Raw genomic sequence first — 22,656 nt, forward strand, 5'->3', positions numbered from 1 at the left:
CCTTTTGCTGGACGGGGATTCGAACAGTTTGTAAGGATCAAAGAAGTAGCTGATAAATTGCCCAAGGAAAAATAAAATGTTAATTTTGTAATAACAAGCAACAACCACCAACTTAATTCAATATCGCTCCCTGTTAAATAACGCTCCAAGCTACTAAACACATATATGTTTATAGGCTATTTCTAAATTAATATATGTTTGCATCCAAGCATATTATATTTACAAACATTTTATGTCCCAAACATAATATGTTCTAACATATTAACATATATGTCCCAAACATGTTATGCTAGTTTATCAACATTATATGCTTGCACTCAATAATATTGTGTTTAAAAATGTGTGCTCCAAACATATAATGTTTATAGCCAAACATATGAAAAACAGTCTTTTTCATCCGTGTAATTATCGAATTACAACCAACCATTTCTCTGGGTGTAGTTGTAGAAGAATCATTGTGGTCAAGTAGAACACGATTGTTTAGATGTTTATTAATTTGATTAAAAAATTATAAATTCTTATAAATACAACATTTATACGACTAACACTTCACATTTAACATAATTTTTGCATTAATAAAAGAATGAGTTACAGGTAGCAAGTAACATGTTGTAGCGTCTATCAACCAGTTTGTTTATTCTCGATGGCGTGTCTGAAAGAATATCTGAAAAACGATCACTTTACTCCATTGGGAAATTCGAAAGTTGTTCTCCAATATAACTTTCACTTTTTAAGCGTAATAGCTATGTTTTCAGCACTTCATTTTCTTTTTTATTTAAATAAATTATAAGGATTTACTCACATTGTGTTGCTAGCAGTATTCTTTTATACTTCAGTAACTTTAATAGCTGAAGATCTTAGTTTCCATACAAATTCCAGAGACGTTACAATGAGTATGATAAGGATTTTTGCTGGACAAAATAATGGTATACATGTTTGTCATATAAACGATCAACGTTTGAGAAACAAGATTGATGAGTTCCGACTTATTTTTGAGAACTCAAATGAGGATGTGATTTGCATTTCTGAAACGTGGCTTTCCGATTCAATACCAGACAGTTTATTTAGTGTTAATGGATATGATATGTACCGTAATGATATGTTGAGAAGAGGCGGGGGAGTTGCTATTTATGTCAGAAGTAGCTTGAAGTCTTGTTTTTGTTATAAGTCAAATTTCGGCAATCCTGTTGAGATGTTATTCGTTGAAATAGACACCACACGGGGAAAAGTTTTTATTGGATGTGTTTATAGGCCTCGGAATGATATATCCCTGTTGGACTTCTTTAATGATTTAGGAGCATTGACTACTTTGTATAACGATGTCATTATCACGGGCGACTTTAACTCAAACGTCTTACTAGAGAGGACCTTAGTTAATGAAATGTCTTGCTAGGGATTATTTCCTACCAATGATACTGTACCGACCCACCACACATCAACAAGTAGCACTTTACTGGATTTGTTTTTTGTCAATGACATATCAGATGTTCTCCTATATGAACAGCTTTCGGTCGCCTCTTTTTCCAAACATGATCTAATTTTCCTTACATACAATGCGGCATAGTGCACATATAACTTCATATAGGGATTACAGCAGGTTGAATTACGATTTTCTACATAGTCAATTCGATCAAATCGACTGGAGTAACATATATCAATTATAAGGAGTAGACGATCAAGTGTCATTTTTGCAGGACAATATAAGGAATTTATACGATTTATGTATTCCGGTGAGAACCAGGAGAACCACGACAAGATCAAGACCTTGGTTTAGTACTGCAACTAGGGAAGCTATTCTTGAACGGAATCTTCTTTATTCGAGGTGGAAGCGTTTTAAAAAAGACGTTAAGGGACGAGTTTCGAGCGGCAAGGAGACACGTGAATTCGTTGATTAGGAGTGCTAAGTTAGAATATGACTTTAACACGCCTTTAGGAACTAGGGAGAAGTGGAGGACAATATTGGCGTTGGCAAAACTAGAGGGAAGGATTGCCACTTGGATGCCAATTCATTAAGTGAGATTTTTACCGATCTGCCATTGGCTACAGTGGACACTGATTTTTACACGGGTGCTAACGCTTTTCAATATTTTGACAGCGGGGATAGCTTTGAGTTTCGATGTGTTACTCAATCTGATGTGTCGCCTTTACAAAGGTTAAGTCGAACTCAATTGGATTATACTTCTCCTATTATTACCATCTGTCGCCTTTATTTTTAATACAATTTTTACTACTAGTTCCTTCCCGAACCCTTGGAGACATGCTAAAGTTATCCCCATCCCAAAGAACAACTCTGAATATCGTCCCATATCACTACTTCCATTTCTTTCGACGGTATTTGAAAAGATTGTACATGTGCAGATATCCTACTTCTTGAATGGTAAATCACTTCTTTCATCAAGTCAATCCGGGATTCGTCCTGGTTATAGTTGTATTAGTGCGCTAGCTGATGTCTGTGAGGATCTTAGAATAGAAACTGGTCTTGGTAAGGATAGCTTTCTTGTACTATTGGATCATTCGAAGGCATTTGACACTGTCGATCACTCATTGCCGTGCTTCAAGTTACGCAACTTTTTTAATTTTTCTTCTAGCTCTGGTAGACTTTTACATTCCTATCTGAGTGAAAGGACGCAGTCTGTATACACAGGTAATGGGATATCTGACCTGTACGTTTCGAAAAGGAGTTCCACAGGGATCCACACTTGGCCCTATTATTTTTTCTATTTATATAAACGATCTGCCAAGGTTTATCAGGTACAGCTTCGATATATCTGCACGTCATCAGCATACATGATGACGTGCAGATATATCGAAGCGGGACTATCGACTCTTTGTACGAATGTATTGATAGGCTCAATGATGATCTTGATATTGTCCACAATTTGGCAAAGGCGAATGGACTATGTCTTAACCCTGGTAAGTCCAAATTCCTGATGATACACAGGCGTAGTATAACGGTTAACATTGATCCCCAAATTAACATAAATGATCAACGAATAAATATTGTAACGTCGGCTAAGAACCTTGGCATCATGCTGAACAGCTCATTTAGTTGGACTGATCACGTTAACTATTTTAGTGGCCAGATTTATGCCAGACACAGGAATCTTTGGTCCACACAGATGTTGACGCCTTTGCCTATAAGGGTACTTTTGGCAAAAAGTTATGTGATGGCAGTTATATTGTATGGCTGTGAGCTTTTTGCTAGCTGTGATGCGTCATGCAAACGTAAGCTGAATTTGGCATTCAATAACATAATTAGGTACGCCAGCGGAACTGGGATACTTGGTCAAATCAAGTATCCCAGTTTTGCTGGCTTTTATATGGGATAGATCTTGACGGATTGCTTGATTTTAGGCTTATGTTGTTTCTCCATCGGATAATTTATTCACACAAACCATTTTATTTATATGATAGTATACGGTTTGCTAGTTCTAATAGGGGAAACATTATTGTCCCAATTCGGTATCAAAGTCATGTTTCAGATTGGCAATTCTACATAAATGCAGTATGCCTCTGGAATATGTTACCCCACGACATTAAACACAATGCAATTTAAAAGACGTTTATTTGATCATTATTCAAATGTACAATAACTATAGTAAATTAAAATCAGTTTTATTAATTTTTTTTATTAAATGTAATTTATATTTATTTTTCTATAATGTATTCATTTCTTTTTTTATATATATTAATTCATTCATTAATTTATTACTTTAATTTAATTTATTTTAGTTTATTTATACAATTTATTTATTTTTTTCTTTTTTGTTTTCTTTTTAACTCAAACAAACAAATTGTAATATTTAATTTAATTTCTGTTTTTATGTTCTAATCATTTTATTTTCATTTATATAATGTAAGCATGTTATTGTTGGACACTAAATGCCTGTACTGCAATTATAAGAATTAATTCTTGTTCTGTAGGTTATTAAAATAAATATTAAATAAATAATAAGATATTTGCGCTTGGCGTTTCACAAAATATAAAATGGCTTTTGTAACAATAGTGATGGCAAAATACTTTGATGTACATTTTGATACGCTTTCTGATGCGCTTCCCCCGTCACAGTTTGCGATTGTTGTAGTCCCAATAAACACAAACATTTGAAAAATGCAAAATTTCAACAATTTGTCAAACATTTTTTCAAAGGATTAGGGTAACATTCAAGTTGAGAAATTGGTGAGAAAATCGCGTTCTCAACAAAAAACAGGCATTACCCTCAACAGTAAAATTCAACACATTAGCAATAATTTCTCAAGTGATATGCTCAACTTGAAATACATTGCTAATCAATAATATCTCAAACAATTTTTGATGCGAGTCAAATTAAAAATTAACATTGTTACAAATACTTTTCAACCAAAATTTGTATAAATGATACCCCCACTTCTAATTGAAAGTCAAAGCCAAAATTCTATGAATTTTGTATAATTTATACATTTTCGTCAAAATGAAATATATAATACACTACAATACTAATTGAAAAATAAATATCTTATTAAACATATCAACAATAAGAACAAAACAACAAAATTTTAAATATCTTAAACATTATTTGTAAACACTTTTGCATAGATAATTCGATTTCCTTCCTGTTGGTGTCATAAAACTGCATTAAAACCAATTAATATGCATCAATTTGAAATTAAGAACGTCCTGGACCGCCTGTTAGAATAGATTTCCAGCAGAAGGAATTCACAAAATATCCTTTTTAAACTGATAATAGGATGTAAATTAAACGGACGATGCGATGCACATCCAGAAGATGTTGATATGGAGTAATATCAAGTTTTTAACATTTTAATTGGTTGCACTTTGAAATGTTTCTGGAAACTTTTTCTTGTCGATAAGCCACTCATTTTTCATCGGTCAGCTTCTTAATGTGTACAAGAATGTAGCATCCAAAGATTTTAGTTTTCTGGAAAGAGATTTAAATTTGGTGACTTCTCTAAAATATTGATTTAATTTTTCATAATGACTTACCAATTATTATAAACTGTTTGAAGCAGTTCCAGTTAATTGTCCAACATTTTTTCATTGGTCAGATTTTTAATGTTTTAAAGAACGTAGAATCCATAATTTTAGTTTTCGGCAAAGAGATATACATTTAGTGACTACCTTAACGCTTTATTTCATTTTTTTTTATTTTCACTTACCTATTATTATAAACTATTTGGAGTAAATTCACTTATTTGTCTAAAATTTAAAATTTTTTTTATTCCTTCCAATTGACCACGAACTTCGTTGCACAAAGAAGTATCGAAAACCACATGGGTTTTTCGTTGCATATTAGGGTAGCGTTTTGTCAAAGTTTCTCATATTATCTTCAACACCTTTTCAAAGATTTCGTCCACATTTTGGCAAATTGGACATAATTCGCAAACAATTTGAAGATGTATTGAAGACGAGCTGTTTCAAGTCAAGTTGAATTTATGTTGAAAATTATATTTACCCTCAAATTGAAAAGTTGTTGCATTTGAAAAACGCTCATCCTGTGTTTATTGGGGTGTCACTTACGAGTCTGTGGTAGCGATGGGGATGAAATAAAACTTTGAAATGCTGGCAGGGGTTAGTATAACAAAAAACGATCCCACGGCGGAGGGTTCTTTGTAACGGTTTGACCCAATGGATACTATTCACTGGCCCTGATCCCAAGAGGTGCGCCACATTATTCAACCGAATGTTTGTCGAGCACCCCGAGAGTGATAGAGCGAAAAGGAAAGCCATTCGTCGCATCCATAGTCTCCGAGCCGATGACACACCACAATTTACCATAGCCGAAGTTATCGATGTCATCAACAGCGCGAAACTATCCAAAGCGTTGGACCCTGACGGAATCTCTATGGTAATGCTGAAGCATCTAGGAATACTGTGCCAGACTCCTCAATTTGTCCTTAGAATCGCTCATTATACCCGATGTCTGGAAAATGGGTACGGTAATTCCACTACTTAAACCAGACAAAGATTCGAGCAAGGGTGAATCGTACAGACCGATTCCCCTTCTCTCGCCAGTAGCCAAGACAATTGAGGCACTACTCCTCCCCAGCCGTGTGGAGAATTTTCCAGCTGATAATCATCAACATGGATTCCGTACACAGTACGACAACGGCTTTGCATGCCATTTCAGCAATTATAAATAGGGGACTCAATCAGCCCAGGGCGGTCCTCGTGGAGCTTGACCTATCGAAGGCATTCGATACGGTCAACCATACCAGACTTTTCGAGGACATCGAGAATACGTCCCTACCTGCTGGAACCAAGCGTTGGGTCACTAATTATCTTTGCGGACGCCAGTCGTATGTGGAATTTAGGGGTAGGAAATCAAGACCCCGTAGAGTGAAACAGGGAGCTCCCTGTTGTGGGATGATATCTCCGGTACTGTTTAACCTCTACCTATCCTCTATTCCACACCCTCCTGACGGCGTCGAGATTGTATCATACGAACAAGATTGTACAATCTTGGCATCTGGGCCCAATGTTGATGACATCTGCGATCGTTTAAACGTCTACATCCCTAATATCCCCCACCAAATCCTCAGCTACACTATTCACTACATGGACGGCAGAAGTGCGCAGGCAGTTGAATATTAGTGTCGATGGCGAAATAATTCTGACCACAAATTACCCCAAGATTCTTGGGGTTACATTCGACAGCCTTTTCAGGTCGTCTGCCCATGCCACTGCAATTTGTAATAAGCTCCGTGGTAGAAGCAAGGTCCTCAAGTCACTTGCCGGCATTACTTTGCGTGCGGACAAAGAAACCTTGTTAACTACCTATAAGGCAATTGGCCGGTCAGTGGTAAACTATGCAGCTCCAGTGTGAACACCGCAGACTAGTGATACGCAGTGGAATAACATACAGACTTGCCAGAACGCTGCCCTTAGAACTGCGACTGGGTGTCTCCGCAGCACACCCCTGGATCACCTTTATGTGGAGACAAATATATCCCTGTGCGAAGACACAACTACATGTTGTCAAAGCAGTATCTCCTGGGTTGTTATTTATTTAATATATATTTTAATAACCTGCACAACAAGAATTAATTCTTATTGTTTTGTTGGGATGGATTTAGGTAGCAGTCTACTTGGAGAAGAAATGAGACATCACATGAGCCACAAGTTTCCACAATACGCAATAACAAAATATTGTTGTAAAGTTGAATACACCTGACAACCAAATATGGATTTTTTGGATAATATAGGATTTATTTTTCTTGAGCTATTAGTCTTACCGCAGCGGTGGTTGATGAACAATTAGCGCATATAAAACTCTTATATCGAAAGTACCGATTTCAGTACAACTGTCAAAATTCGATAATTAGTTGCTACGAGCGACAATAACTAATATTTTTCATTAAACTTGGGTTTTATTGGGATTTTAGTATTCAATTTAAGGGATTCGAATGTCGGGCAATTGTTGAAAAAAATTTAACTAAAATAGTTTTGTACTGTTTGACATAAACAATGCCGCCCGCCTTGCAACGCAGCTGCAATGAAACCGAAAAGACAATCGTACATTTACTTTACTTGCAATCGCTATTTATTACTAAAATTATATTCTATGTAAATATTTCAGATATTAAAAAATTGTTAGATAGTTCAAGTTTATAGTCTTATTTCCAATTGAATGTAAAAAGGAAATCTGTCTTATGTTCTAGGAACTCAATATGTAAATTCAGAAAATATATTTAATTTTTACTAAATATAATGAAATTCAATTCATGTTGGTTTACATTTGATTTCTTTGTACTCTAGAGAGAGTGTGGATCATTAATTTTTTATTTCTTCGTATTGTGTTAGTTTTTGTGCGTTATTTATATATTTAGAAAAGAGACCGTATATAGCCCACCCAAAAACAGTATTTTGAGCAGTTGGGAGGCCAGGACGACAAAGGATTCCTTCACTGATGATTTTCGCGTAGAGGTCGACTCCAAAAATTATATCGACTGGGCTTGGTTGAAAGAATTCATTATCAGCCAAAACAATATTATGAAATTTATCCTTCAAAGGACTCAGGTATAGGTTCGCTGGGGCTGGACATTGATATTCGGTTGTTCATTTTGAGGATTGTTTGGATTTGGACATTTTCATCATGGATGAACATCAAAGTTAATGGGCAAATAGTTTCGTCATCAAGCTGGAGGGTAGTGAGAGTGAAATTATCAATAGCTTTTGAAGATATGCAGCTTGCACGAGCTCCTGTATCTAACAGGCATCGAACGACTCGTTTTCCTTTCTTTATAAGAATTGCAACAAGAATAGCTGGCAGTAATGTGATGACATCTTGTTTTAGAATGGCAGAAAGAGAAGTACTTTCTGCTGGTGTCGATGATTTTGAACATGGGTTTTTATTATCTTCATTTTTTACCTTAAAGGCCGCTCTAGATGTTGAGGGCCTAGGGTTGTCGGAGTGTTGTGTGGGGGTTTTAGACCGAGTTCGAGGATGTGATTTTTCTTGACAGATCGTACACCCGGTTCTGGTAAAACATGCACCTTCGGAATGTGTGTGCGCTAGACAACTCATACAGTACCCATACTTTTTAACTACTCGCTCTAGTCAGCTTTATTGAAAGCTCATTATCTGTCAAAGAATACACAATCGTGGCGTTTCTAGACATCGAAGGGGCGTTCAATAATGTCCATCCGAGCTCGATATTAAATGGACTGACAACTCTGAATGTTGATCCAGGTATACTTAGGCTGTTAGACGAACTTCTAATAAAGAGACGTATTTCAGCCACACTAGGACAAGCAAACATACAAAGGTATGTGAACAGAGGCTCTCCCCAAGGAGTTCTTTCACCTCTTCTTTGGAATGTTGCTATAAACAACCTTCTGGTTTCCCTAAAAAAAAGAAGGGATAAAAGTGCTGGCATACGCAGATGATGTGGCGCTAGCAGTCAGGGGAAAATTCCCATCCACAATCAGAGATATTATACAGAGAGCTCTCCGGATGACTGAGAAATGGGCGAAAGATAATGGTCTTAGGGTAAATCAAGCAAAGACAGAACTAGTCATGTACTGCAAAGATCGCAAAACTCCCACGGTAAGGCCCATTTCCTTAGGGGGTATTGAAATTCCCTTTGGTGAGTGTGCAAGATACCTTGGCGTTATTTTGGACAGGAAGCCGAATTTTTAGGCTTAATATTGAAGAAAGGGCGAGAAAAGCCACGGTAGCTTTGTACTCGTGCAAAAAGGCAATAGGGAAAAAGTGGGGACTAAAACCAAAAATTGTGCATTGGCTATACACGGCAGTAGTTAGAACTATAATGCTATATGGTGTTGTAGTCTGGTGGCCGGCACTTCAGAAACCGACTTGTTTAGATAAAGTTCAGCGTATGGCGAGCTTATATATCTCTGGCGCATTTAGTAAGACAGGAACAGACTCCCTTAATATCATGCTGCATCTATTGCCTTTAGACATTTTGGCCAAACAGTCAGCTGCAACAACGGCTGTGCGGTTGCGCGAGCTATCGCTGTAGTCGGAAAAAATGTACGGTCACAGTTCGGTTCTCAAAGTAATGCCAGATGTGCCTAACGTAGTGGATTACACCCTGGCAAAATCACTTTTCGGCAAAAAGTTTGAAGCTCTAATTCCCAACAGTGAGGCGTGGTGTACACAGACCGCGGGGAATAAAATATATATAGATTTCTATACTGATGGCTCCAAATTGAATGTACAAGTGGGGTTCGGAGTATATTCTAAAGATCTGGAAATTCGAATAGCGAAAAGATTACCTAGTCACTGTAGAGTTTTTCAGGCTGAAATATTGGCCATAAGAGAGGTGGTGAATTGGCTGAGAAGTATGTTCCAACAAATTTTGGCATTAATATATACTCAGACAGTCAACCTGCTATAAAATCTTTGGACTCTGTACTCGAAAACGGCTATAGACTGCCGCAAATTTCTCAACGAGATGGCTGAGCAGTACAATATTCACCTAATATGGGTGCCTGGCCATAGGAACATACCGGGGAACTGCGAAGCAGATGAGTTAGCAAGGCTAGGAACTACCTTACATATTCCAGGGGAACTAGAATCTGTTGGTATGCCTCTGGCCACCTGCAAGCTCTTACTGCGTGAGAAGGCTGTTATGATGGTCAATATTCGATGGGAGAATTGCAAGGGTTGTAACGACACCAAGCAAATATGGCCCCATTCTCAAGGCGTCAGATAACACTCCTGATATCTGCTATAACGGGTCGCTGCCTGCCTAAGCGAGCCTGAAATTTAATCGGGCTGCCACTTTAACCTAACCTAACTACTCGCTCTCGTTGAGTGGTATTTAGATCCATAAACCGTGGACATCCGCGTAGGCCATGTGGTAATCTACAAATCCTACAGGTGAATAACTTTTTCCATTAATTTTGCAAGTATTTGCCGTTCTTTTTAATTTAATACAGGATTGGACGTAGCTGTAGTATAAGTTTCCGAGAAGTTGAGAATGCAAGACAGCTAGTTACTTTCGGTAGGTAGGATAACCAATTTTACAATTGGTCTTGTGATAACTCCTCTTACAGTTTTAATATCTGCGACGCGTACCCTTTTGTCGATACCCTAATATATCTTTGATACTCTACCAAGACGCCACGAATTGGGAGGAGTATTTTCCTCTCTCACTACCACTAACATATCTTCTTTTAAATTCTCGGTTGGTCTTTTCAATTTATTTCGTTTATGGAGCTCGTTTAGATACTCATCTTTCCAGCGAGTGCAGAAATGCTGATGAATCGCTTTAACCCTTTGCCATCGGTTAATCAATGACAGAGGGGCTTTCCGAATATTGGGTTCGATAGGAGAACCTATGAGGAAGTGTCACGGAGTAAGAGCATCAAAATCGGTAGGCTCTTGGGACATAGGCGACAACGGACGAGAGTTGAGGCAAGCTTCGATTCTGGATAGCAATGTCTGAAATTCTTCGAAAGTATATTTTAAGTTTCCTGCAACTTTTCGGAAATGTAGTTTGAAGCTTTTTACTCCAGCTTCCCAGGGGCCCCCCATATGGGGTGCCCCAGGCGGAATAAAATGCCAGGATATATTTTGGTACGCAAAACTAGCAGTTACTGCGTTTTTGGAAGATTGGATGAACTCTCGAGCTAGTATTTTCGACGCATCCACATAAGTGGTGCCGTTATCTGAATGGATATGCAAAGGGCACCCTCGACGTGATATGAATCTATGAAATGCTGCTAAAAAAGACGAAGTGGAAAGATCTGACTTTGCTTCGAGGTGTATCGCTTTTGTTGCGAAGCAAACGAATACACATACATAACCTTTGGTTATGATACATCGCAAGGCATATTAATTAAAGGTCTTTAATATGCCTTGGATACATCATCTACCCGCATAGTTCTTTATGTCAAATGGCCCTGCGAAATTAAGTAATGATTATACCATCATTTTTGTAATCTAAGTAATAAAAAAAAAACAATTGAATTATTTTATTTCCGGTTTAATATGAGGTATCTCAAATTCAATATGGTTATCTGGAGGATGGTTGTCCTCATTTTGCCCCCTCATTGACTTAACTTCCCAAACCCTTCTTAGCCCGGTTCAAAATCTGTCCAGCCCAAACCCTATCGGTAATACATTAGTTCCCCAACATATGCCCTTAGACCAAGATGGTCTAATACCCGTGAATAGGGAAATGAGAGGCCGCTTCTATAAAGGTAAAATGAAATTTCCTGACCGAATTGCTCGAGTGACCTCCTACCATATTGGACTAGCGACCCTTAATAATCATGAAGGTTGCCGTTCCGCTGCTAAGTGGAACACAAATGACGATTCGCCTTCAAAAAATCCTCTTTCCTCTGATGTATGTACGCTTCACTGTTTCAGTTCTTTCGTGTGGTACACGTCTATGGATTTCCCTTTTTGAATCCTCCAGTTCATAGAGACTTCTTCCAACCGACTTTACAATGCGAACTTTCACATTCTTCTTCCACAATTTGCGTTGATATTCTTGGTAAAATCGCTAAGTTGATGGTTGCGTATGTAGACCTCCTGTCCCGGGAAAAATCTCACGAGACTAGTACGGGTATTGTATTTTCGGGAGTGGTCTTTGTAGCTCTACTCCAGATTTCCTCTGACCTCAAAAAATGGGGTCATTCCAATGGAGTAATGTACCGAGGAACGAAGAGCACGTTCGATCACCGATAAATTCTCATCCCAACTCATCTCATCCCATAGGGGGTATATGTGTCCTATTCATACATTCTGCTGTCATCGACTGAGGAATCCATAATTTCCAAGTGAAATCTTCATTGAGAAGATCCACTTTTGCTGGTATAGTCTGCTTCTAAATGAATCCGTCTTTCACAGACAGATCGGGCAAGTTATCCCCATTCTCCTTAATGATGTTTATCATTTCCAAATACTCCTCGTCCTTGAAACTAGGAGATGTCAAATCAATCAAGCCAAAATTGCCTACTTTAAGCTCCTCCATATTGTATCCAGATAGAGTATCTGGAACAACTTTTTGCGTGCCACGCCTATGTTCCACCTGAAAGTTGTGCCCCTGCAACAGAAGGCTCCACCTGGCCAAACGTCCACTCAAATCGTTATTGACATAAGTTCGATATAGGGTCTGATTTTTTTTATGGCCATCACTACGTCCAGGTATGCGAATACTCGTTCGCGAAGGTGTCCTGGGATAACCTTGTCCATCAACCGACATAACCTTTGGGCTGCATTGCAAAGCCCAGAAGACATGACTGTATAATGGTATAAGGGTCTCCCAGGAACTGTAAAAGCCGTCTTCTCTCTGCTTTTCATATCCAGTGGGATTTGCCAGAACGCGTCCTTTAAATCCACACTGGATATGAAATGTGTAGACGGCTGAGAAGGCCCTCTATGTTCGGGAGAGGATAGGCATCCTTAACAGTGAGGTCATTAAGCTTTCTCGCATCCAGACAGAGCCTGATTTTGGTGTCTTTGCGTACCAAAGTAACAGGGTTGTTCCACGGGCTCTGACTGGGCTCAATGACCCCCATGTCCAACTCCGCGGACATAAGACGCTGCACTGCCGGGGACACCGGGTAGTGTCTCTGCTTCACTTGAGCAGCGTCCGAAGTATTATACTATTACATGCTCCTCTAGCGTCGTCTTACCAAGACCCATCTTCTCGAACGACGGGAATAGAGAGACCACCTCCTCTAATGCCATTCTCTGTTCCCTATTCAGCTCATGTCGGGTTGGATCGACAGGCTTTCCTTTCTCCTATTCCGAGACTGAGATACACTCAACCTTCGTCACCAACCCATAGGCCTTCATAAAATCGACCGCCAAATACAAAGGCCGGCTCAAAGTCGGTACCAAAAAGAATGTGACATCCCTCTCGATCTTATTCACCTTAATTTTCGCGCGAATTCGTCCCACTATCCGGTGAGGCGTATCATCGGCTATGTGAATCGTCGGTGAGTAAGGAAAAATTGTAATATGAGCCCTATCTACCATCTCCACGCAACCCTTACCCAGGCAGGTGATAGTCGCCCCACTGTCCAGCAGGCCTTCGACCTCCTCATTGCTCTTCAACCGCATATACAACCGGGAATCCTCACCTTCAAAAAGGGACGACGACTATTTCCCTTCTAAGTGCTCGCCTCTCCTTATATCTCCTACGAGTCTTCTCTATTTTAGATTCATGCCTCAATTCCGAAATACCTTCACTAAAAATCATATCTCTAGCTTCTTCGTACTCACTCATGCGTACCTGCCATGGTCTAACTTCAGTTACCCTAGTCCCATTACTATCCCTTAACCTATTATGTTTTTTGTCCCCCCTCTTCAGTATAGAAAATTCAGAGTTCCCTTGTGAAACACACACCCTCTCGGTCTCTATTGGGGATCCTTGTCGTTCGGACGCGAGTCTCCTCTTGTCTGGCCCGCTGACCGGTTTCCCTTACATCTGGGACAATTGGGTCTAAACCTGTTTTCCAAACCACAAACATAGCAGGAAAGATTGCGAGTTTGAGAGGGGCAGTCCATGAAACCATGCCCCTTTTCCCGGCAGTTCCAATATATATTGCTAGTCTGCCTGCCAAGAGCCTCCAACTCAAAACTCCGTCCCGGCTCCTCGTACTCCAACTCATTCACACGCGGTGCGAACTGCTGCCTGTGCACCTGGGCGACTTGCCGCTGATTAGATAATAAAAGTTCGGCCTTGCGACATTCCTCCCTGAAACGTCGCAAACCGTACATCTTTATAGGGAAAACCAAGGCGGCCAATGACGGCTTCAAGTTGCTCTTCATTATTTCTACCACCGGCATCAATTCCCTTTGTTGATGCCTCAATCGAAGAATCGCATTACAAAAATCATCAAAAGATTCATGAGAACCCTGTCTACGATCCATCATTTTCCGCTGCACCTCGAAATCGCTTTCGAATTTCCGGAACTGACTCAGAAATGCCTCCTTTAAATCAGGAAAGAATTTGGTCTGGCCTCGCTACGGTTGTGGTAGCCGTGGTCGCCATTACAGGATTACTAGGAACTACGAGTCCCGAATCGTAACTATTAGCTCTGGTATTGACCATGAAATGTCAACAAAAATTAATAATTCTTGACAAATACCTATCCCTCGAACGCTTACTAACACTAGCAAAATCCAAAAATAATATTCCGATGGTGTAAGTCCTTTCGTAATATAACAAAACAAATGTCTGATTAAAGAAAGTTAGAAAATGAATATACCTGCCTTACTCTAAACTGAAGTTAAATAAATCATAAATGCTATAAATGATCGCGAGTAAACTAAATTCTGAAAAGGTACACATGGCCACAGTTCAGAGCTTACACGAGCCCCAGAAACTGGTCTCATTTGACCGGCTTTTATGCTATATACTAATACGGACGGACTTGCAGTCTGCTCTCGACTCGGTCTATTTAAATTAAATCTATTGCAAATGATTATATGTGAATGTATCTCTAGGTCTATATGGTTATTCTTTTTCTTTTGTATGCGTTTTTTTATTTTAGGGTTTTTCGTCTCTTCGTCCAAATGTCCGTAGTAAGTATTTACGTAACAGGTAGGCTGATAAGTCCCCGGTCTAACGAAGAAAAACACATTTTTTTGTCAAAATTCGTTTTTATTATTATTTAACATAGTTCCCTTCAAGAGCGATACAACGATTATAACGACCTTCCAATTTTTTGATACCATTCGTACTCCTTCGGTTTTGCCTCAAAATAGGCCTCAGTTTCGGCGATCACCACTTCATTGCAGCCAAATTTTTTCCCTGCGAGCATCCTTTTGAGGTCTGAGAACAAGAAAAAGTCGCTGGGGCCAGATCTGGAGAATACGGAGGGTGGGGAAGCAATTGGAAGCCCAATTCATGAATTTTTGCCATCGTTCTCAATGACTTGTGGTACGGTGCGTTGTCTTGGTGGAACAACACTTTTTTCTTCTACATATGGGGCCGTTTTGCCGCGATTTCGACCTTCAAACGCTCCAATAACGCCATATAATAGTCACTGTTGATGGTTTTTCCCTTCTCACGATAATCGATAAAAATTATTTCATGCCCATCCCAAAAAACAGATGCCATTACTTTGCCAGCGGACTTTTGAGACTTTCCACGCTTCGGAGACGGTTCACCGGTCGCTTTCCACTCAGCCGACTGTCGATTGGTCTCAGGAGTGTAGTGATGGAGCCATGTTTCATCCATTGTAACATATCGACGGAAAAACTCGGGTGAATTACGGGTTAACAGCTGCAAACTCTTGTAGTAATTTGGATTCCACGGATTTACTTAAAAAGAACTTATTTTATTGAACGTATATATTTGACTGAGTAAAAAATTATTTCTGTACATGACAAACATAGAAAAGGTTTTTTTTTTAAATTAAATTCAAATATTACTTAATAGTACATTTGCTGAGTGTTTATATACAAAGTATTTCAATACCCTCTCTCACTCTGACAAATGTAGTTTTGATCTAAAGAATTTGAATTTGTCAACGCCTAATACTTTAGTACAAATATCGGCTAATTGATGTGTTGTACTAATGTACTGAACATTTATGTTACCTTGCGCCAAATGATCTCGAATGAAATGATGACGGATATCGATGTGTTTTGATCGTTTGCATTCGGTGTTTTTGGACATAAATATGCTGCCTTGATTATCTTCAAATAAATAAAAAATAAATAAAAAATGCGGTGACCCCATAATTTGAATTAATCATATCCATATCCTGCAAAAGCCCTTTTAACCATATCGCATCCGATGTTGCAGCGCTTAAAGCCAAATATTCGGCTTCTGAAGAAGATATAGCGACTGTTGCTTGCTTTTTACTGGACCACTAAACAGTATTTCCGAATACTTCAAATATGAAACCGCTTACTGATTTTCTGTCATTAATATCAGACGCCCAGTCGGCATCTACATATCCTATTAAAGCTTCAGCATCTTTTCTTCTTTCGAACTTTAATTTTAGATTTATTGTGCCTTTAAGGTACCTCAGAATTCTCTTCAGCATCTTGCAGTGTATTTCCTTTGGTTCATGTTGGAAACGGGTCATATATCCAATATGAAAGCATATGTCAGGACGAACACATAGTATTATGTACATTAAGCTCCCCAACAGTTGTCTATACGGATAGGTACATTGTTCAGATTCAGGCAAAATAAAATTTTTTTCCATTGGTGAATTAACAGGTTTGCATTCGTCCATGCCAAACCCTTTCAAAATGTTGTCAATGTTGCTTTCTTGAGACAACTCCATTACACCATCTTCACAGTTGTAATTTATTTTAATGCCTAAAAAGAACTTGAGATTTCTGCAGTCGGATATTTCAAATTGATTTGACAGTTCGATTTTTAAGTTCTGCTCCTTTAGATCACCATGGAGAAATGCCGTTTTGGCGTCCATTTGATGAAAATGGTATCTCAGTTGTACGCCAACGGACAAAACTGTTCTTATAGTTGTTAGCTTCACAACTGGTGCAAAAGTATTTTCGTAATCTATGCCAAATTGTTGTAAGAAACCATTTGCCACCAACCTGGCCTTGTACCTCACCATTTGTCCATTCTCATCTTTTTTTATTCGAAATACCCATCTCGATTGTATAGGCTTTTTATTGTCAGGCTTTTCGACTATTTGCCATACATTGTTGATTTCCATTGCCCTAATTTCTTCGTTCATTGCGTTCATCCATTTCTCGCTATCAATTCTTCCTTTTATTTGAGCGTATGTCTGTGGACATTCATCTGTTCCTAAATGTTGGCTTTCCGCATTATAACCTGTGAAATATTCACTAAATACTTTTGGTATTAAACCTCGGGCACTTCTTCTCAATGACGGAAAGTTTTCTTGATTTTCGGATACTTCCACTACACCTGTGTCTTTGTTCTGTATTTCTGAGTCTTCAATAGAATGGTTTATTTCTGGATGGTTATCCTGTTCAGGTTCTTCTACAGGATCATTGTTTTCATTTACACCATCACATCCATTCATACCTGCAGTTACGGCACTATCAATATCCCTCTCTTGCTCGTTACTGAATGTGGGCACTATATGAATTAGACTTTCTTTATTCGATTCACGAAACGGATATGAATATTCGTCAAACTTTACATCACGGGCTGTTATTATCTATCTGGTGCTTTTGTTCCAAATTCTGTATCCATTATTTGTATATCCAATCATAACACCATCCATGCTTTTCGGATCCAGCTTTTTTCTCTTTTGGTCAGGTATCCAAACATGCGCTTTGCATCCGAAAATTCGCAATTTCTTCACATCCGGTTTATACCCGTACCATAACTCAGCCGGAGTTTTCACTTCTTCAATGCTTCTAGTAGGGCTCCTGTTTAACAAATAAAGGGCCATTAAAGCTGCTTCTCACCACATTTCCTTTGGAGCATTTGATTCTACCAACATTGTGCGTATCTTTTCCAGGTATATAACAGCAAAATGTGTGTATTCATCTATAAATGAAACAAAGTATTTGAATCCATCGTGGGTACTTGGAGAAATTGGACCACAAACGTCGCTATGGATTCTTTCCAATACTTTCCATTCCATTAAATGGCTCACGACACTGTTTTCCTTTGAGACAAATTTCACATAGACCGAAAGATTTTACATTTCCCAGTCCAATCACCATTTCATTCTTGAACATCATCTCAAGGCTTTGTTGGTTTATGTGTCCTAATCTACTATGCCAAAGTTTGGTCTCATCACGTGAACAGTTATATGAATGATCTAAAAATCTCTTAAATGTAACCTCAAAAATATTACCTTTTTGTATCGCAATAACAAATTCTAACCCACTATTTAATATTATAGCTTTGTCATTTTTGAAAACTACTTCCAGACCAGCTTTGGTCAGTTTTTGAACAGATATTAAATTCTCCCTAAGATCAGGAACGTATAGCACATTTTTGAGAATTATTTGTTTTCCATCTTGAGTATAGCCGTAAATGTCTCCCATTTCTGTAGCAATCAACATTTCGTCCTCTTTGGCTACATTGATTTTTATAGGGGTTTGCATCCTTGAGATCGTCTTGAATAGGCTACGATCATTTGTTATATGGTCACTTGAACCCGAATCCAATATGAAGCTCATATCGAAACAAGACTTCCGCTCTGTGTTTACCATAAAACACACTGCATTGTCACTGTTAGTCCTTTCTGTTTTAATAACCTGGGCTTCTTGATGGTTATTTATAAAATTAGCTTCCCTCTTTACACGACAGTTCGCCTTCATGTGTCCCTTTTTTCCGCAATTGTGGCATTTCCCAGTAAACTTGAACTTACCACTCTTTTTGGCGACAAAAACTGTCCCAGATTTGGAATTTTCACTTCCCGTACGGTCTTTACGTTTCCTTTCTTTTGCTAAAAGACGCTGTTTAACGATTTGCAATGTTAAGTCTTCTTCTCTCATGTTTTCTAGGGCCGTAATCAGAGGATCATAACTTTCAGGCAAACTTACGAATAGTTGCGTAACTAAATCGCTTTCTGTCAACTGAGCTCCAGCAGATTCGAGCTGACGAACCAAGCCATCGAATTCAAGGAAATGATCCATCATAGATGTGCCTTCTGATAGCTTCAATTTTGCCAATTGTTTTCTTATTATTGTTTGGCTAGTTGACGATCTTACAGCGAATACCTCTTTCAGTGCGTTCCACATTTGTTTGGCCGAATTTTTATCACGCACATAATCCACGAAATTCCGCGAAATTTATTTCTCATTTCATTGCTTGCATCATCCGGCAGATCGACTTCAATAGCATCCAATACGTCCATGGCATCCAAATGCATTTTTACACGAAAACTCCAATGAGGAACTTCCTTTCGTTGGTCGCCCATAACCTCTTTTAGTAATTTGGATTCCACGGATTTAGTTAAAAAGAACTTATTTTATTGAACGTATATATTTGAGTAAGTAAAAAATTATTTCAGTACATGACAAACATAGAAAAGGTTTTTTTTTTTAATTAAATTCAAATATTACTTAATAGTACATTTGCTTAGTGTTTATATACAAAGTATTTCAGTACAAACACCGCTCAGAATCATCAACACGTTGTTGTTTTTGGTCAAATGTGAGCTCGCGCGGCACCCATTTTGCACCGAGCTTCCGCATATCCAAATATTGATGAATGATATGAACAACACGTTCCTTTGATATCTTTAAGGCCTCTATCTCGCCATCTCGATCAACTTCATTTTATGTCATTCAAAATCATTTTGATTTTTTTTTATGTTTTCGTCGGTAACCACCTCTTTCGGGCGTCCACTGCGTTCACCGTCCTCCGTGCGCATTTCACCACGCTTGTATTTTGCATACCAATTAATTATTGTTGATTTCCCTGGGGCAGAGTCCGGAAACTCATTATCAAACCAAGTTTTTGCTTCGACCGTATTTTTTCTCTTCAGAAAACAGTATTTTATCAAAACACGAAATTTCTTTTCTTCCATTTTTTCACAATAACAAAAGTTGCTTCACAAAAGACGCTCTATCTCACAAATTTATTTGACGTACAGTCGTCAAATTTTGACACGAATCATTTGAAGGTTGGTACTATATAAAAATAATATGCATTTAATACTAGCGGCGCCATCTATGTGTCAGACCGGGGACTTATCAGCCAACCTGATGAATGATAAGTTGCTTTAGTCGTTATCACTTCCCAATAAACACAGGATGAGCGTTTTTCAAATGCAACAACTTTTCAGTTTGAGGGTAAATATAATTTTCAACATAAATTCAACTTGACTTGAAATAGCTCACCTTCAATAAATCTTCAAACTGTTTGCGAATTACTTCCAATTTGCCAAAATGTTCACGAAATGTTGACGAAATCTTTGAAAAGTTGTTGAAGATAATATGAGAAAACTTTGACAAAACACTACCCTAAAATGCAACGAAAAACCCATGTGGTTTTCAATACTTATTTGTGCAACGAAGTTCGTGGTCAATTGCAAGAAATAAAAAAATGGAAAATTTTAGACAAATAACCAAATAGTTTATAAAAATAGGTAAGTGAAAATAAAAAATGAAATAAAACTTTAAGGAAGTCACTAAATGTATATCTCTTTGCAGAAAACTAAAATTATGGATTCTACGTTCTTGAAAACATTAAAAAGCTGACCGATGAAAAAATGGTGGACAATTAACTGGAACTGCTTCAAATAGTTTACAATAATTGGTACGTCAATATGAAAAATTAAATCAACACTTTAGAGAAGTCACTAAATTTAAATCTCTTTGCAGAAAACCAAAATCTTTGGATGCTACATTCTTGCAAACATTAAGAAGACGACCAATGAAAAATGAGTGGCTTATCGACAAGAAAAAGTTTCCAGAAACATTACAAGTGCAACCAATTAAAATTGTTAAAAACAACAAATTGTTGAAATCAACAACTTCTGGATGAAAATGGGCATCACATCGTCAGTTTAATTCATTATCAGTTTAAAATGGATATTTTTGGTATTCCTTCTGCTGGAAATCAATTCTAACACGCGGTCCAGTACGTTCCTAATTTCAACTTGCCCGCTTGTTAATAAATTTTAATGCTGTTTTATGACACCAAAAGGAAGGAAAACGAATTATCAATGCAAAAGTGTTTACTAATAATGTTTAAGATATTTAAAGTTTTGTTGTTTTTTTTTTTTTTTGTTCTTATTTGTTGATATGTTTAATAAGATTATTATTTATCGATTCGTATTGTAGTGTATTATGTAGTGTAGTGTATTATTATATATTTTATTTTGATGAAAATGAATAAATTATACAAAATTCATAGAATTTTGGCTTTGACTTTCAATTTGAAGTGGGGATATCATTCATACAAATTTAGGTTGAAAAGTATTTGCAACGATGTTAATTTTGAATTTGACTCGCATCGAAAATTGTTTGACAAATTATTGAGTAGCGATGCATTTCAATTTGAGGATAACACTTGAGATATTATTGCTAATGTGTTGAATTTCACTGTTGAGGGTAATGTCTGTTTTTTGTTGAGAACGCGATTTTCTCAACAATTTCTCAACTTGAATATTACCCTAATCCTTTGAAAAAATGTTTGAAAAATTGTTGAAATTTAGCATTTTTCAAACGTTTGTGTTTATTGGGTTGTATTTCACTTGATATTCAGGTTAAGTGTGTTCAATTAAGGTCTTTATTCTTGTAGCTTATTTTTAATAAAACTTAGAGACCTAATTCTTTTCTCCATTGTTCCACTTAGTCTTTAAACAATTATTATTATTTCAAAATCAATATTAATTCAAAACAAATGTGCGTTGCTCTTTCGGTTTGCTTTTTTCACTTTGTGGTTATGTTAGCATCCGTTCTTTTTTTTCGTTAACCAACCTCCGCCTGCTGGGTTCGCTTCTCCAAAAAAAAAGAAAATATCTTACATACCTATATAACCTCTCATATAGAAAAAGCCCCATAGCAGCACACCACAGTTCTTAGCCGACGTTACAATATTGATTCGTTGATCATTTATCTTAATTTGGGGATCAATGGTAACCGTTGTACTACGCCTGTGTATCATCAGGAATTTTGACTTTCCAGGGTCAAGACATAGTCCATTCGCCTTTGCCCAATTGTGGTCAATATCAAGATCATCATCGAGCCTATCAATACATTCGTACAAAGAGTCGATAGTCCCGATTCGATATATCTGCACGTCATCATCAGCATACATATGCTATCGCAGTAATCATCCAAACCACCATCTCATGGATACACAACCACCACCCAGGAACGTAAGCGTTGATATACATCATCTCGAGATCGAGATCCAGCGCTACAAAAGAGAGCTTTTAGATCAAGCAGCGTACTAGTCTTGGCCAAAATCGTTCACCGTAGAGATTCAGACTCATCGTTCCTTTTGTACAAAGGAACTAGTTCCTTCAAATCGTTCCTTTTCGTTCCGGATTTTTATATTTGTCATCACTGTCATCTACTAAAGACAGACATGACATTGTTTGTTTACTTTGTGCAACGAAGTTCGTGGTCAATTGAAAGATAGAAAAAATATGGAAATTTGAGTGAAATTACTTCAAAAAGAAAAAATAATGAATGGAACGGAAAATGTAAGGTAGTAACTAAACTGAGAGAGCCAAACTCTTTTGATGGATTTTTGGATTTTATAATATGTGTTTTGTGAAGAGCCTGAGGTGGAACTGATTCTATT

At 37.8% G+C, this 22,656-nt stretch overlaps 1 long non-coding RNA gene across 1 annotated transcript; it reads left to right on the forward strand.

Moving 5' to 3' along the window:
- The first annotated feature begins 20,157 nt into the window (after positions 1-20,157).
- Positions 20,158-20,967, forward strand: LOC142239424 (uncharacterized). Its single transcript, XR_012723026.1, has 3 exons — positions 20,158-20,488; positions 20,553-20,658; positions 20,724-20,967. It is a non-coding gene; the product is annotated as an uncharacterized LOC142239424 (long non-coding RNA).
- The last annotated feature ends 1,689 nt before the right edge of the window (positions 20,968-22,656 follow it).

The sequence above is a fragment of the Haematobia irritans genome, chromosome 1, assembly GCF_050003625.1.
Source record: "Haematobia irritans isolate KBUSLIRL chromosome 1, ASM5000362v1, whole genome shotgun sequence".
Taxonomy (NCBI): Eukaryota; Metazoa; Arthropoda; class Insecta; order Diptera; family Muscidae; genus Haematobia; species Haematobia irritans.